Source organism: Caretta caretta, chromosome 16 (genome assembly GCF_965140235.1).
Source record: "Caretta caretta isolate rCarCar2 chromosome 16, rCarCar1.hap1, whole genome shotgun sequence".
In the NCBI taxonomy this organism is placed as follows: domain Eukaryota; kingdom Metazoa; phylum Chordata; order Testudines; family Cheloniidae; genus Caretta; species Caretta caretta.
Window position 1 is genome coordinate 25,855,932 of NC_134221.1, and position 14,142 is coordinate 25,870,073.

The window sequence follows — 14,142 nt, forward strand, 5'->3', positions numbered from 1 at the left end:
TTCCTTTGTTACTCACTAGCTGTTTCTTCACTGCTTTTGAAGTAATAAGCTTACTATTTAATATTCAGAGTCTGATAAAATTTTCTCTTATTCTGGTAAGTGTGAGTTCTGCTATCTCCAGTAAAAGAGCTTCTAAGATTTTTCCACTTGAGCATATAGCTTCCAGGTTCTTAAACCAGACATCTGCTCATCACAGGGAGAATCTTGTGTCTTGACAGGTGTGAATTGGCACTGTTATCAGCAGACCTACATGCTGGAAGCTTGTGATGTGAAGTGCAGGTGGAGACTAAAAGTGCTTTTCCTGGTTCTCACACAGCAATACGTGGGCCTGCATTTCTGTAGACAGTTCAGTTTGTCAAAGTGTGTAAAATGCTTTTTGGAGGCAGAAGTCTGTGGCTGATTTTTCTCTCCCTTTTGGCCTGCATGCCTCTGAAGTGCATAACTCACATTTGGAAACTTGCACATTTTGTTTGACATTGTGGCTGTTAAAACAGGAGTGATTGAGAGCTAGAGTTCTGGATAACTCATTTTCTGTCTATCTATATTCCCCTATTGTTACATCTGAATATAAAGGCTGTGTAGATATGTGGTAACTTGAACCTGTAACTGAAGAGTCAAGTTGTCTAAGGTATTTGGAACTGCATAAAACAACCACTTGAAAATAGACACATTTTTTCTTTGCAAATCTGAACATGTAATTATAGTCTAATTTCTTTCAATGCATAACTCTTAAATGTTTGTACATCTCATTTAAAAAAATTAGTAAGAGTTGTCTGAACTGTCCTCTGTATTTAATTTAAAGCACTATTGTGACACTTAGAGCTCCTTGGGGTGTATAAGGGAGACCAAGAGGATGAGTAGTACACTTCCATTTGTGGACTGCCAGTTTGTGGAGCTGGAGGTTCTTCTTCAAGTGCTGTCCCTGTGGGTGATCCATTTTAGGTGTTTGTGTGCCTCTGTGCTCGTAGTCGGAGACTTTTGGTAGCAGTGCCTTGCTGGGTCGCACATGCGTGGTCCCTGTCTCGTGCTGCTTTAGGCAGTTAACTGATGCTGTGCGACCAAAACCGACTCAGTTCCTTCTCTACCACCCTCGGCTACAGAGTCGGAGCAGTCAGCAGCGCCTCACTACTTAGTAGTTAATTAGTTTAAGAGTTAGTTACCTAGTTTCCTCATTAGCAGCTATTTACATTGTTTCCCTTTTTCTTTTATATCTGTCATCTAGTTTATAACAAAATCAAACCCTTTTCCTTTTACTTTCCTTTTGAACTACTGGCTGGGGAGAAGTTTCAGTTGAACCTTCGAATACACAGCTGCTCTGAGGGTGAAAGCCCACCCTGACAGGAATGCCTGGTTTCCCGGGCTTTAAACGCTGTCTCAACTTATGACTTATGAGGAGAGGCTGAGGGAGCTGGGATTGTTTAGCCTGCAGAAGAGAAGAATGAGGGGGGATTTGATAGCTGCTTTCAACTACCTGAAAGGGGGTTCCAAAGAGGATGGTTCTAGACTATTCTCAGTGGTAGAAGATGACAGGACAAGGAGTAATGGTCTCAAGTTGCAGTGGGGGAGGTTTAAGTTGGATATTAGGAAAAACTTTTTCACTAGGAGATTGGTGAAACACTGGAATGCGTTACCTAGGGAGGTGGTAGAATCTCCTTCCTTAGAGGTTTTTAAGGTCAGGCTTGACAAAGCCCTGGCTGGGATGATTTAACTGGGAATTGGTCCTGCTTCGAGCAGGGGGTTGGACTAGATGACCTTCAGGGGTCCCTTCCAACCCTGATAATCTATGATTCTATGAACTGCAAGCTTGCTACACCTGTCTCAGGCGGCCACGATCAGTGTGTTCGCTGGCTTGGTGAAACACACACGACTCAGACGTGCCAGCACTGCCTAAGCTCACGGCTAGGACAAGAAGAGCTAGAGATTTGCAGTTAAAGCTCCTCCTTATGGAGAAGTCTCTCAAACCTGCATCTGAGCAAGGACCCCTCCTGGTCAAACTTTGCTGACCACGGCTTCTGACCCTCCTCAACCATGCGTCTGAGCAACCTGCCAAAAAACTGTCAAAAAGGCAGGCACTGTGTCCCCAGTGCAGGAATTGGCCAAGAAGTGCTGTTCCATGAGCAGACACTCAGCACCGGCACCGACTGCACTGTCAGCACCGGTTATAGACACAGCAGGACCACCTGGTACCGCTAGAGCCAGAGACGCTAGAAGAGCCGGCTCTGACAGAGGCACTAAGGGGAAATCTAAGCCTCATGCCTCAGCACGGCCAATGTCAAAGCTGCGATCCGCACGCAACGGCGTGGCACCGGGACAAACGGTGGCTCCTTCAAAGGCATGATCGGTGCGCACAGCAGCGCAGCCTTCAGTGCCAGCTTATACACAGCAGCTCCCAGCACCGACAATGATACCGTCTCGGGGCCAATCAAACAGACCTCGCAGCAGTTTCTCAGCCACAAGGGTCTCTTAGTCGGTTCTGCCCCTGACTCCCCTATCATCGGCACCAACGCGAATATGTCATGCTTGGCACCGAGTCACCTCACATCTCTAATACAATCCACTCCTCCCTATTCGAGTGAAGAGGAGGATGAGAGTGAGGAAGGACAAGGAGATCTCCCTCCACAATCTCCTCTCTACCATGAACCGACTAACTCAGGACCCCCTCAGGGGACATATGACACTGATCCCACGTATTTTCAATGGTACGACCAGCCCTGGGGGCCCGCATGCTTCCCCCAACCCAATGGGCATATTGGAACCCGTGGATGGCATACCCCATACAACAGGGACTGTCTGCCACATCCAGACCCGGCACACAGCAGACACCTGCAACTTCAGTGCCTGGACCTTTGATGGCAGCAAGGGAACTGGGGGAAGATGAGGAAGAACCCCCAATCCTGGAAGGGGCACTACCTACCCATTTGCCATCACTGTCCACAGATGATACCATAATGCTTCCTCCCCCTAATATAGGGGACGATTTCAGACTATTTCAGGATCTATTTAAAAGGGTGGCTAGCTCCCCATGGAGCTCGAGGAGGAGGAGGTCCAAGGGATACAACACAAACTTGAGGAGGTCCAAGGGATACAACACAAACTAGTGGACATTTTGCATACATCTGCTTCATCAAAAATTGCTCTGCCCATGAACTGATGACCCTGTCAAAACCATTTGGCAGAACCCTGCAACTGCTCCTCCAACCTGCAAGAGGTCTGACCAAAAATATTATGTACCAGCCAAGAGCACAAAGTTCCTCTTTTCACATCCAGCACCCAATTCCCTAGTGGTGGATGCAGTCCAGGAACTTGATAGGCAACAATAGCCCAAAACCACACCTCACGACAAACAGTGAAAAAGACTTGGTCTTTTTGGTCACAAGGCTTATTCCTCGGCTACACTACACCTCCGTATAGCCAACTATGAAACATTACTGGCAAAATATGACTATATTAACTATACAAAAATGTCTGAATTGACTGATTTTATTTCCAAGGACAAGAGAGAACAATTCACAGCACTTGTATCAGAGGCACAACTCATCAGCCCTACAAGCCACACTTGATTCTGCGGACACAGCTGCAAGTTCAGTGGCGAAGGCTGTCGTGATGAGAAGGGCCTCATGGCTCCATCTCTCCAGCTTCCCTAAAGAGGTGCAATCCACGGTTTAGGATTTGCCATTTGAGGGTCCCAAACTCTTTGACAAGAAGACAGATGACTCTCTCCACTTGCTCAAGGATTCACGAACAACACTTTGTTCCTTGGGAATCTATACACCCAAACCCAGGAAAAAACAGAGAAATTATGTATGCCAACGCTATTGCAGGACCATGTATTTGCAACAACAGCAGTGATTTGAGTCACAGGCCCACAAACACAGGCTCCCGAGGGAACACCAATCCACTTCTTCAGTAGCTGCGTCCCAACCATCAACCTCCAGACAACAAATCTGAAGCCTTGGTCGAGGGCACGAGAACCCCAGGTCTATCTGTGCTGGTCACACCATCTTCCACCACTCCCCATCCTCCCTCCCTGTCCCTCTTCAGGGTTCCCTCTCACGAGTCTGTACTGTGCCAGGAGGTAAGCCACCTCATGCAGCTAGGAGCAGCAGAACCCGTTCAAACAGAACAAGAGGGAGAGGATTTTATTCCCACTATTTTCTACCAAAGAAAAAGTTTGGGATGAAACCAAGGATGGAGACCAATACTTGATCTACGACGACTCAACAAATTTGTCAAAACACAACTATTCAGTATGGTCACGCTAGGCACCATAATCCCAGCTCTAGAAAGAGGGGATTGGTTCTCGGCCCTCGACCTCCAGGATGCATATTTTCATGTAACAATACACCCCTCTCATCTCCGATTTCTCTGTTTTACTATTGGACAGGACCACTTCCAATACAAGACCCTTCCCTTCGGAATCTCTACTGCCCCTTGAGTGTTTTCAAAGGTACTGGCTGTGGTTGCAGCAAACCTGCGCAGAAATGCAATTTTGATATTCCCGTCCTTGGATGACTGCCTGCTAAAAACGTCAACACGGCAGGCAGCAATACAAGCCACTGACAGACGGTAACCCTCTTCATGAGATTGGGCCTCCAAATAAATACCAAAAAGTGCACCCTGACTCCAGTGCAGGAGTTGGAGTTCATTGGGGCCCATCTCAATTCTACGGAGGCCGTAGCCTCTCTACCAAAGCAACAGTTTCTCACTCTCACTAGTCTCATATCCACGGCACGAAACAGTCCACAGATATCAGCCAGGACTTGCCTACAAATTCTTGGTCACATGGCAGCCACAACCTTTGTCATCAGACATGCCATATTAAACATGCGTTGCCTGCAAGTATTGCTCCATATGAATTATGTCCCACACAGACACAGCATAAACAAATGCTGGACAAAATAAAGGACTCCCTACTCTGATGGACACAACCAGCCAACACAGGGGTGTCTTTCTTTCAGAAGACAGGTATGCACAGGGGTGCCCTTCCTTCAGAAGACGCCGACACTAACCATCACTACAGACGCCTCACTGTTGGGATGGGGGAGGCACACAAGCATTCGCATTCTATCGAGGGCCACTGGTCTCCTACAGAATCCCTTCTACATATAAATCTATTAGAACTACGAGCTGTCCGCAATGCCTGCTCCCACTTCCTACCACTCATCAAAGACAAGGCCATTCAGATCCTTACGGACAACATTGACTGTATGTTTTATATAAACAGACAAGGGGGAGCACGATCACACTTCCTATGCATGGAAGCCATAAAACTCTGGCAATGGTGCATCAGACACAATATCCACATCTCCGCGTCTTACCTACCTGGATGCCAGAACATCACAGCAAATGCCTTAAGCAGGCGTTTTTCTCAGGACCATGAGTGGGAGCTTGACAACAGAGTACTTCTACACATATTTCAACAGTGGGGGTTCCCGACAATAGACCTCTTTGCAATCACACAAAATACCAAATGCCCCCAATTTTGCTCCAGGGCAGGTCTTGGCATACAGTTCTTAGGCGACGCATTCCTCTTCGAGTGGAACACTCCCCTCCTATATGCCTTCCCTGCCATCCCTCTCCTGACATGAGTGATCCACAAGATCAGGCAGGATGGGGCCACAGTAATCCTAATGGCCCCCGCATGGACTTGCCAACTATGGTAGCCATCCTGAGAAGGTAAGGATATCTATCCATCGATCACACTCCAACTTTGGCCTCATCTGTTGTCCCAGGACGCAGGTCGTGTTCTGCATGTGGGCCTGCAAAAACTCCATCTCAGAGCATGACTCCTCCATGGCTCACAGGATCTGAGATGACCTGCTCGGAAGAGGTACAAAACATATTATTAAATAGTCATAGAGCAACTACCTGTTGCACGTACATGCTCAAGTGACGGCAATTTGAAGCCTGGTGCCAACAAAAACAGATGGCATCCATCTCGCTCTCATTACCCTCAATATTAGATTACCTATTAGAGCTTAAAAGGTCAGGTGTCTCCATGAGTTCAATAAAAGTCCACCTATCCACCATCACAGCCTTTCACCCCAAGGTGAATCAACATTCTGTCTTTGCTCACCCGCTAATCAAACATTTCCTCAAAGGACTCAACAACGTCTACCCTGAGCTACGTGAGCCAACTACACCATGGGACCTCATCCTGGTTCTTCATGCCCTCACCCGTTCCCCATTTGAACCCATGGCGACATGCTCACTACTACACCTTTCCATGAAAGTGGCATTCTTTGTGGCAGCTACATCTGCCAGACGAGTAGGAGAGCTGGGGGCCCTCATGGCAGATCCCCCATACATGGCCTTTTTTAAAGATAAAGTACCCCTGAGACCACACCCCAAGTTTTTACCAAAAGTTGTCTGTTTTCCACCTTAACCAACCCATTTACCTACCGGCATTCTACCCGAAACCCCACACAGATAGAACGCAGTCCACGCTTCATACTCTCGATGTACAGAGGGCATTAGCCTTTTACATAGACAGAACAAGGCCATTTCGTAAATCACCCAGACTGTTCATATCCATCACCAAACGTTCCAAAGGGAGTGCTATATCTAAACAAGGACTCTCCAAGTGGATCTCTGGTTGCAAAACAAAAAACAAGCCTGTGCTATCATCAGTGTGCCCGCCAACCCCCCAAGGGGATTCGCATGCATTCGACCGGAGCCCTGTCAGCCTCCATGGCTTTCCTGAACAATGTACCCATCACTGACATTTGTAGAGGTGCTACCTGGGCCTCAGCCCATACCTTTACACAGCACTACGCGTTAGAGCAACAGGCAACATCTGATACCTCGTTCGGACTCTCTCTACTGTCATCTGTCACGACTTCAACTCTGAAGCCCCCTCCTTCCACCAGAGGACACTGCTCTGAAGTCACCTAAAATGGAGCACTCACAGGGACAGCACTCGAAGAAGAAGAAAATGTTACTCACCTTGTGCAGTAACTGAGATTCTTCAAGATGTGTGTCCCTGTGGGTGCTCCGCTACGCTCCCTCCCCCCCTCTACTTCGGAGTTTCTTACTCAGCCTCTCCAGTAGAGAAGGAACAGAGTGGGTTTTTGTCGCACAGCGTCAGTTAACTGCCTGAAGCAGCAGGAGATGGGACCACAAATGTGCGACCCAAATGGGCACTGCTACCTTAAATCTCCAGCTATGGGCACAGGGGCGCATCAACACCTAAAACGGAGCACTCACAGGGACACACATCTCTAAGAACCTCAGTTACTGCACAAGGTGAGTAACCTTCTCTTAAGGTCTGAAGTGTGTCAGCTGCTCATCAGAGTATAATGTGGCCAATCTGCAGCTCTGTGCAACTGCTGAGGCAGTATATTAAAACTCCAGTGCGGTGCCAGAGCCACACCCAAGCAAACCCACTCTCAACCATGCACATAAAATCCATTTTCAGTGCTTTGTGTGCGACTGCAAAAATGATGTAGGTAGAAACCACAGTGAAATTGGGATGGATTTTTGTTTTTTTCCATTATTAGCTCTTGCCTAGGTACTGATGGTATATAACTTCATAATTATTCCAGTATTTAGGTTTTTTGGTTGTAGATAAGTTTGTGTACTGCTCCTAAGTGAACAAAGCAAGAAAAAAAGACCATTTTCTTGGGCAAAAAGTAAGGGAGGAGGTCACTTGCCAAAATCACAAAAGTGGCAAATGAGATTTTGCAAAAAATTCAAGTGAAGACTAAACGTTTAAAACATTGAATTTTGTGATTGAAATTTGCAAGGTTCTTAGGATTTTTGCAGTTTTAATATTAAGTGTTTTGCTACCTTAACTCTAGACCTCCCTATCATGCTTGCCTATATTTTTATTACATGTAATTTCAAGACAAAAAAGGAAGCTAGAACAAACAGTTTACTGGACATTTTCAGAAGTCCAGAAAATAGATGCAATCCATGCTTTGGTTTGTTCTAGTCAGTGGGGTAAAAAAGGTATTGCAGAAACAGAGTTAATAAAAAACAGTTTATTTTTTATTTAAATCAGATTTTAATTTAAATTAAATGCATTTTTATTTAAAATTTAATTTTAAATTATGACAAGTTACATTAAAGACCTAAACTTACTATAACAAATTCATTTAAATTTAAAAAAAATAAGTAGGACATTTTTGTTGCCAAAGTTTTAAAGAAAGTTAAACCATTGAACTGATGGAAGTCACTGGCTAAGCCACCTGGAACTAGAATTTGTTTAAGGGCTAACCCAGCCTTTGACAGCCTTTTGCAGGTAGAAAGAATGTTTCCTTCATTTCAGTTTATTCAACTAGTTCATCGCAATGACTTGTTCATTCAAAGTTAAGAAACCAATTGGGAGTTGAAAAAGCAAGGAAAGCTTATTTTTCCACTTCCAATTTGTGAATAAAAACTAAATGAGGATGACATCTACTATGCTATATACCGGGCAATGTACAGTTATACAGTAATAAAATCTCCCTACTCCTACTTGATATTTTCCTTTTTATACAACTAAGGATCATTTGTTCTGTTAGCCAGCACATCACACTGAGAGTTCAAGTTGAGTTTTTTATCCACTCTGACCTCTAATTCCTTTTTTCAGTCACTGCTTTCCAAATTAGTCCCATCCTATGAGTATGACCTTCATTCTTTTGTAGATGTATTACCTTGTTTGCGGAGCATACAATTATCTGACTTCAGGAAATCATAACAAACACAATAGTATGCCTCCCTAGCGATACAAGTTACAGCAAACACATCAAACCTGTCCTCTGCTTCTGACATTGGCTCTCTGTAATGGGGTGAAACCTCTTGAGCACCACTTGGTGGCTGGGTGTGATTCTGCAGTCCTTTTCCCGGCTCCTGGAGCCTTCTGTAGGCTGTCAACTTAGCTTGGCAGGTCTTCAGTGGCTTGGCCCTCTGGCCTCATCACACATTCAAAATTAACTGCTTTTGGGGTAGCAAAGAGTCCAAAAAAGACTGTCTGCCTGCCTTCACCAGGGTCTTCAGCCTCAGCTCTGTGCCTTTTAAATTCAGCCCTTTGCTCGATTTTCAAAGTAAGCCTTGTCCCCTTCTTGGGGTTTACACCATTTTACTATTGGCTAGTGGTGGAACCTGGGCCCATCCATTACTCTGGGTTTCAACTCAGGGACCCTATAAAAGCAGCTGCATCCCATTCTCTTTGATTCGTTGCTTCTAGTTCCCTGGAGCTCTTCCTGCCTTGCCTCTTTATCTTCACCCCTTACCACAGGGTTGTAGTTTGCGGATGATACTAAACTGGGAGGAGTGGTAGATACGCCAGAGGGGAGGGATAGGATACAGAAGGACCTAGACAAATTGGAGGATTGGGCTAAAAGAAATCTGATGAGGTTCAATAAGGATAAGTGCAGGGTCCTGCACTTAGGACGGAAGAACCCAATGCACAGCTACAGACTAGGGACCGAATGGCTAGGCAGCAGTTCTGCGGAAAAGGACCTAGGGGTGACAGTGGACGAGAAGCTGGATATGAGTCAGCAGTGTGCCCTTGTTGCCAAGAAGGCCAATGGCATTTTGGGATGTATAAGTAGGGGCATAGCGAGCAGATCGAGGGACGTGATCGTTCCCCTCTATTCGACATTGGTGAGGCCTCATCTGGAGTACTGTGTCCAGTTTTGGGCCCCACACTACAAGAAGGATGTGGATAAATTGGAGAGAGTCCAGCGAAGGGCAACAAAAATGATTAGGGGTCTAGAACACATGACTTATGAGGAGAGGCTGAGGGAGCTGGGATTGTTTAGCCTGCAGAAGAGAAGAATGAGGGGGGATTTGATAGCTGCTTTCAACTACCTGAAAGGGGGTTTCAAAGAGGATGGCTCTAGACTGTTCTCAATGGTAGCAGATGACAGAACGAGGAGTAATGGTCTCAAGTTGCAGTGGGGGAGGTTTAGATTGGATATTAGGAAAAACTTTTTCACTAAGAGGGTGGTGAAACACTGGAATGCGTTACCTAGGGAGGTGGTAGAATCTCCTTCCTTAGAGGTTTTTAAGGTCAGGCTTGACAAAGCCCTGGCTGGGATAATTTAACTGGGAATTGGTCCTGCTTCGAGCAGGGGGTTGGACTAGATGACCTTCTGGGGTCCCTTCCAACCCTGATATTCTATGATTCTATGATACGATTCTCAGGTCTTCTCTCTCCCAGTGTAAGCAAATGCAGCCAGAATCAAAATCTACTTATCCCTCAAGGTCCTTTGTCCAGAAAGGAGAACATAAGAATGACCATACTGGGTCAGACGAAAGGTCCATCCAGCCCAGTATCCTGTCTAGTGACAGTGGCAAATGCCAGGTGCCCCAGAGGGAGTGAACCTAACAGGTAATGATCAAGTGATCTCTCTCCTGCCATCCATCTCCACCCTCTGACAAACAGAGGCTAGGGACACCATTCCTTACCCATCCTGGCTAATAGCCATTAATGGACTTAACCTCCATGAATTTATCTAGTTCTCTTTTAAACCCTGTTATAGTCCTAGCCTTCACAACCTCCTCAGGCAAGGAGTTCCACAGGTTGACTGTGTGCTGAATGAAGAACTTCCTTTTATTTGTTTTAAACCTTCTACCCATTCATTTCATTTGGTGGCCCCTAGTTCTTATATTGTGGGTACGAGTAAATAACTTTTCCTTATTCACTTTTTCCACACCACTCATGATTTTATATACCTCTGTCATGTCCCCCTTCAGTCTCCTCTTTTCCAAGCTGAAAAGCCCTAACCTCTTTAATCTCTCTTCATATGGGACCCGTTCCAAACCCCTAATCATTTTAGTTGCCCTTTTCTGAACCTTTTCTAAGCACCCTTATTTCCCAGCTGGGAACTGACCTGCTTAGGCCTGCAGCTCCTTTTATCTGAACCTGCTGGGCTCTCATTGGCTCCTTCTGTGAGGCGTTTCTAGGCAGGCCTGGAGGACTCACTTTCGCTGCTCTTTTCCTGGGGCAGGGTGTTATAGGACTGTGGGCCATCCTGTAGGGAACCGTAAAGGCCAGGTACATCCTGTCACACTTCCTTGATGATGTACAACATCATATCATATTCAACTTTGCTATTCTCATCTTCAAGGGATTTAGTGGTCAGGGCCTGGGATCCCTAAAAGCTTAGCTGAAGCTCTGGTACAAAGACCACTGTTGACATTTTCACTTTGACACAGTAGAATTGTCTACTGCAAGGGTATAGCTCAACTGTGCAGGAGACAGCGCTTTCTTGGGGGCTACTCCCAGACTTACGGAACAAACTTGCTAAGGATTTGAGAACTACTAAAACATTACGGTTTTCTATTCTAAGTGCACTGTAATACTTGGCCCTGCCTTTACTAAGAAAAACCTATAGCGCTTCGTACATAAATATACAGTTAAAGTAGTTAAATCCTTGTACAATTTTCCCTTTGCTAAAAGGGAGGGAGAAAGAAGACATTACTTAATACGCTACTGGCAGCTTGTGATGGGGTTCATTCACTGCAAAGGGTGCCTCCTTGTGGCCACATCTCGGGATCATCTCTACTCAGTTCTGACATCCTCTTCCTCACACCATGGCCCCTCTCTCTCCAGAACTTGGGGTGCTCCTTCTTCGTAACTCAGCCCTTTTGCCAGATCACTATAGTCCTCCCTTTCCAGGGTAGCAAAGTCTTTCTGGACCAACTGTCTGGTTGGTGTCTCCAATGCTCTTGTGCCACTTCCCAGTGGCTGGTAGGGGAACCAGGCCTGCCCTCTGAACTGGGTTCCAGCCCAGGGACCCTATAACAAGCAGCCAAGGTCAGCACGGTCCTACCCATTACTGCTGTTTCCCTGGGCTTCTTCTTACTTAGTGCTTTTAGGCTTCCTTTTCCCCCAACTTCTCTGGGATTTACCCTTCTTCTAGGGATAGAAGCCTGGGGCTTTTTCTCCCTCCTGGGTTTTCACCTCCACTCTGCTCCCTGGAGTGACTGCAGACTCTCTCCTGCAGCCCCCTTCTGCTGCAAACTTCCTGGCTTTATAATCCATCCTACTTAAGCCCAGCTGAGCCTCTTGTTCATTTAAGCCTGGTTTTCCTCAGGCCCACATTAACCCTTTATCACTCAGGTATCTTTTGCAGGCATACAGCAATGCTACACTGAGTTGATCAGACTTAAATACAGGGTATGGATTCAGGGTATATTGTATATCCATGTTACATAGAAACCCTCTCCCTTTATATACAGTTACACATTTAATTGCATTTACTGTACAGTGTATTACACATTTTAGGGTTGGCTTGGTTACTTTGTAGGAACCAATCTCTGTACAGCATGCTCTGTCCACGCACTGTCCATGTTCACCAACTCTTTACCTGTTTTCCCAACTTATCTTGTCCATTGTTATCTTGTAAGTGGTTCTCTGGGTGTTCTTTTCCCTTAGCTTAGCTGCATAAATATTATTAGGTGCCCTGTGCTGTTTGGAGGAGCAGAAAATACAGGGAAGAAAAAACATCACCCCTGGAATCCTAGTTCTACTACCTACCACACAGCCCCCTGGCAACAGTTGGGTGTTGCTTGTGTGTATGGGCTGAGTGAAAGGTTAGAAATATTTAAGAGCATAAGAAGGCCATACAGGTTCAGATCAATGGTCCATCTAGGCCACTATCCTGCCTCTGAGTGTGGCTGGTGCCACGTGCTTCAGAGGGAATGAACGCAACAGTGCAATTATCAAGTGATCCATCCCCTGTTGTCCAGTCCTAGCTCCAGGCTGTTGGGGGTTTAGGGGATACCCAGAGCATGGAGTTGTATTCTTCCCTCCCCCATCTTGGCTAATAGCCATTGATGGACCCATCCTCCATGAACTCATCTAATTCTTTTTTGAACCCAGTTATACTTTTGGCCTTCACAACATCCCATGGCCACAAGTTCCACAGTTTGACTGTGCATTGTGTGAAGAAATACTTCCCTTTGTTTTTTTTAAACCTGCTGCCTATTAATTTCAGCAGGTGACCCCTAGTTCATGTGTTATGTGAAGGGATATGTAATACTTTCTCCATACCATTCATGATTTTCATATCACCACTCAGTTGTGTCTTTTCCAAGATGAACAGTTTCATACACTTTTTAATCTCTCCTCATGTGGAATCTGTCTCATCCACCTAATCATTTTTGTTGTCCTTCTTTGCACTTTTCTAATTGTAGTATAATTTACTAAACATTATGTTTAAAATATTTAGTGTCTGAATCAATAGGTTCAATGTAGGCAGATTGTTTCAGACCTTCATTGTCAAGATAACTGAGCTCCGTGCAATTCAGTGTGTGGAACATTAAAAATAGGATCACTCTTGGCTGTGGATGTATTTATGTTGAAAAGCCCATGATGCATTTTGTAGGAGTAAGGTTTGCCCAAGTTACTGTTACTGTTAAAAAAGTAACTCCCTCTATATTGTGCAGCATCTTGTGTACTTTTTGGCTATGGTCTTTCATCCCAGAGGCAGCTGAAGTTCCTTAATACTCTCTGTGTGTAATTAAGTGCTTAATGATTAAAGGTCCAACATAAAAGTATGATAGTATTTTAGCACATGCTACACAGTGAATCAGAAGGGAGGCTTTATTGGGATATCTCTCCAGAAAATGTCCTAGCCTAATGACAGTGAATGGTAATGACTGGTACTTGGAGAGAGCAAAGATTTACAGAGTCATTGTCATGGAATTAGGGCCTTTATAACTGCAAAAACAACGAGGAGTCCGGTGGCACCTTAAAGACTAACAGATTTATTTGGGCATAAGCTTTCATGGGTAAAAAACCACTTCTTCACATGCATGGAGTGAAAATTACAGATACAAGCATAAATATACTGGCACATAAAGCTTATGCCCAAATAGGGTGACCAGATAGCAAGTGTGAAAAATCGGGACAGAGGGTGGGGGGTAATAGAAGCCTATATAAGAAAAAGCCCCAAATATGAGGGCTGTTCCTATACGATCAGGACATCTGGTCACCTTATGCCCAAATAAATCTGTTGGTCTTTAAGGTGCCACCAGACTCCTTGTTGTTTTTGTGGATACAGGCTAGCATGGCTACCCCTCTGATACTTGATTTATAACTGCAGTGATTGATGTTTTAGAAATGCCTGTGGTAGATATTACTCTTATCTGTCCATTTCTGTGTTTCCCTCTAATGGTATTTCAGTTAAGTTTAGTGTCCTTTCCTTA

General features: G+C 45.2%; 1 protein-coding gene across 9 annotated transcripts in view; it reads left to right on the top strand.

The window, feature by feature from the left end:
* Nucleotides 1–14,142, top strand: part of RALGPS1 (Ral GEF with PH domain and SH3 binding motif 1) — a 398,334-nt gene that overhangs the window by 80,531 nt on the left and 303,661 nt on the right. The window lies entirely within an intron of this gene.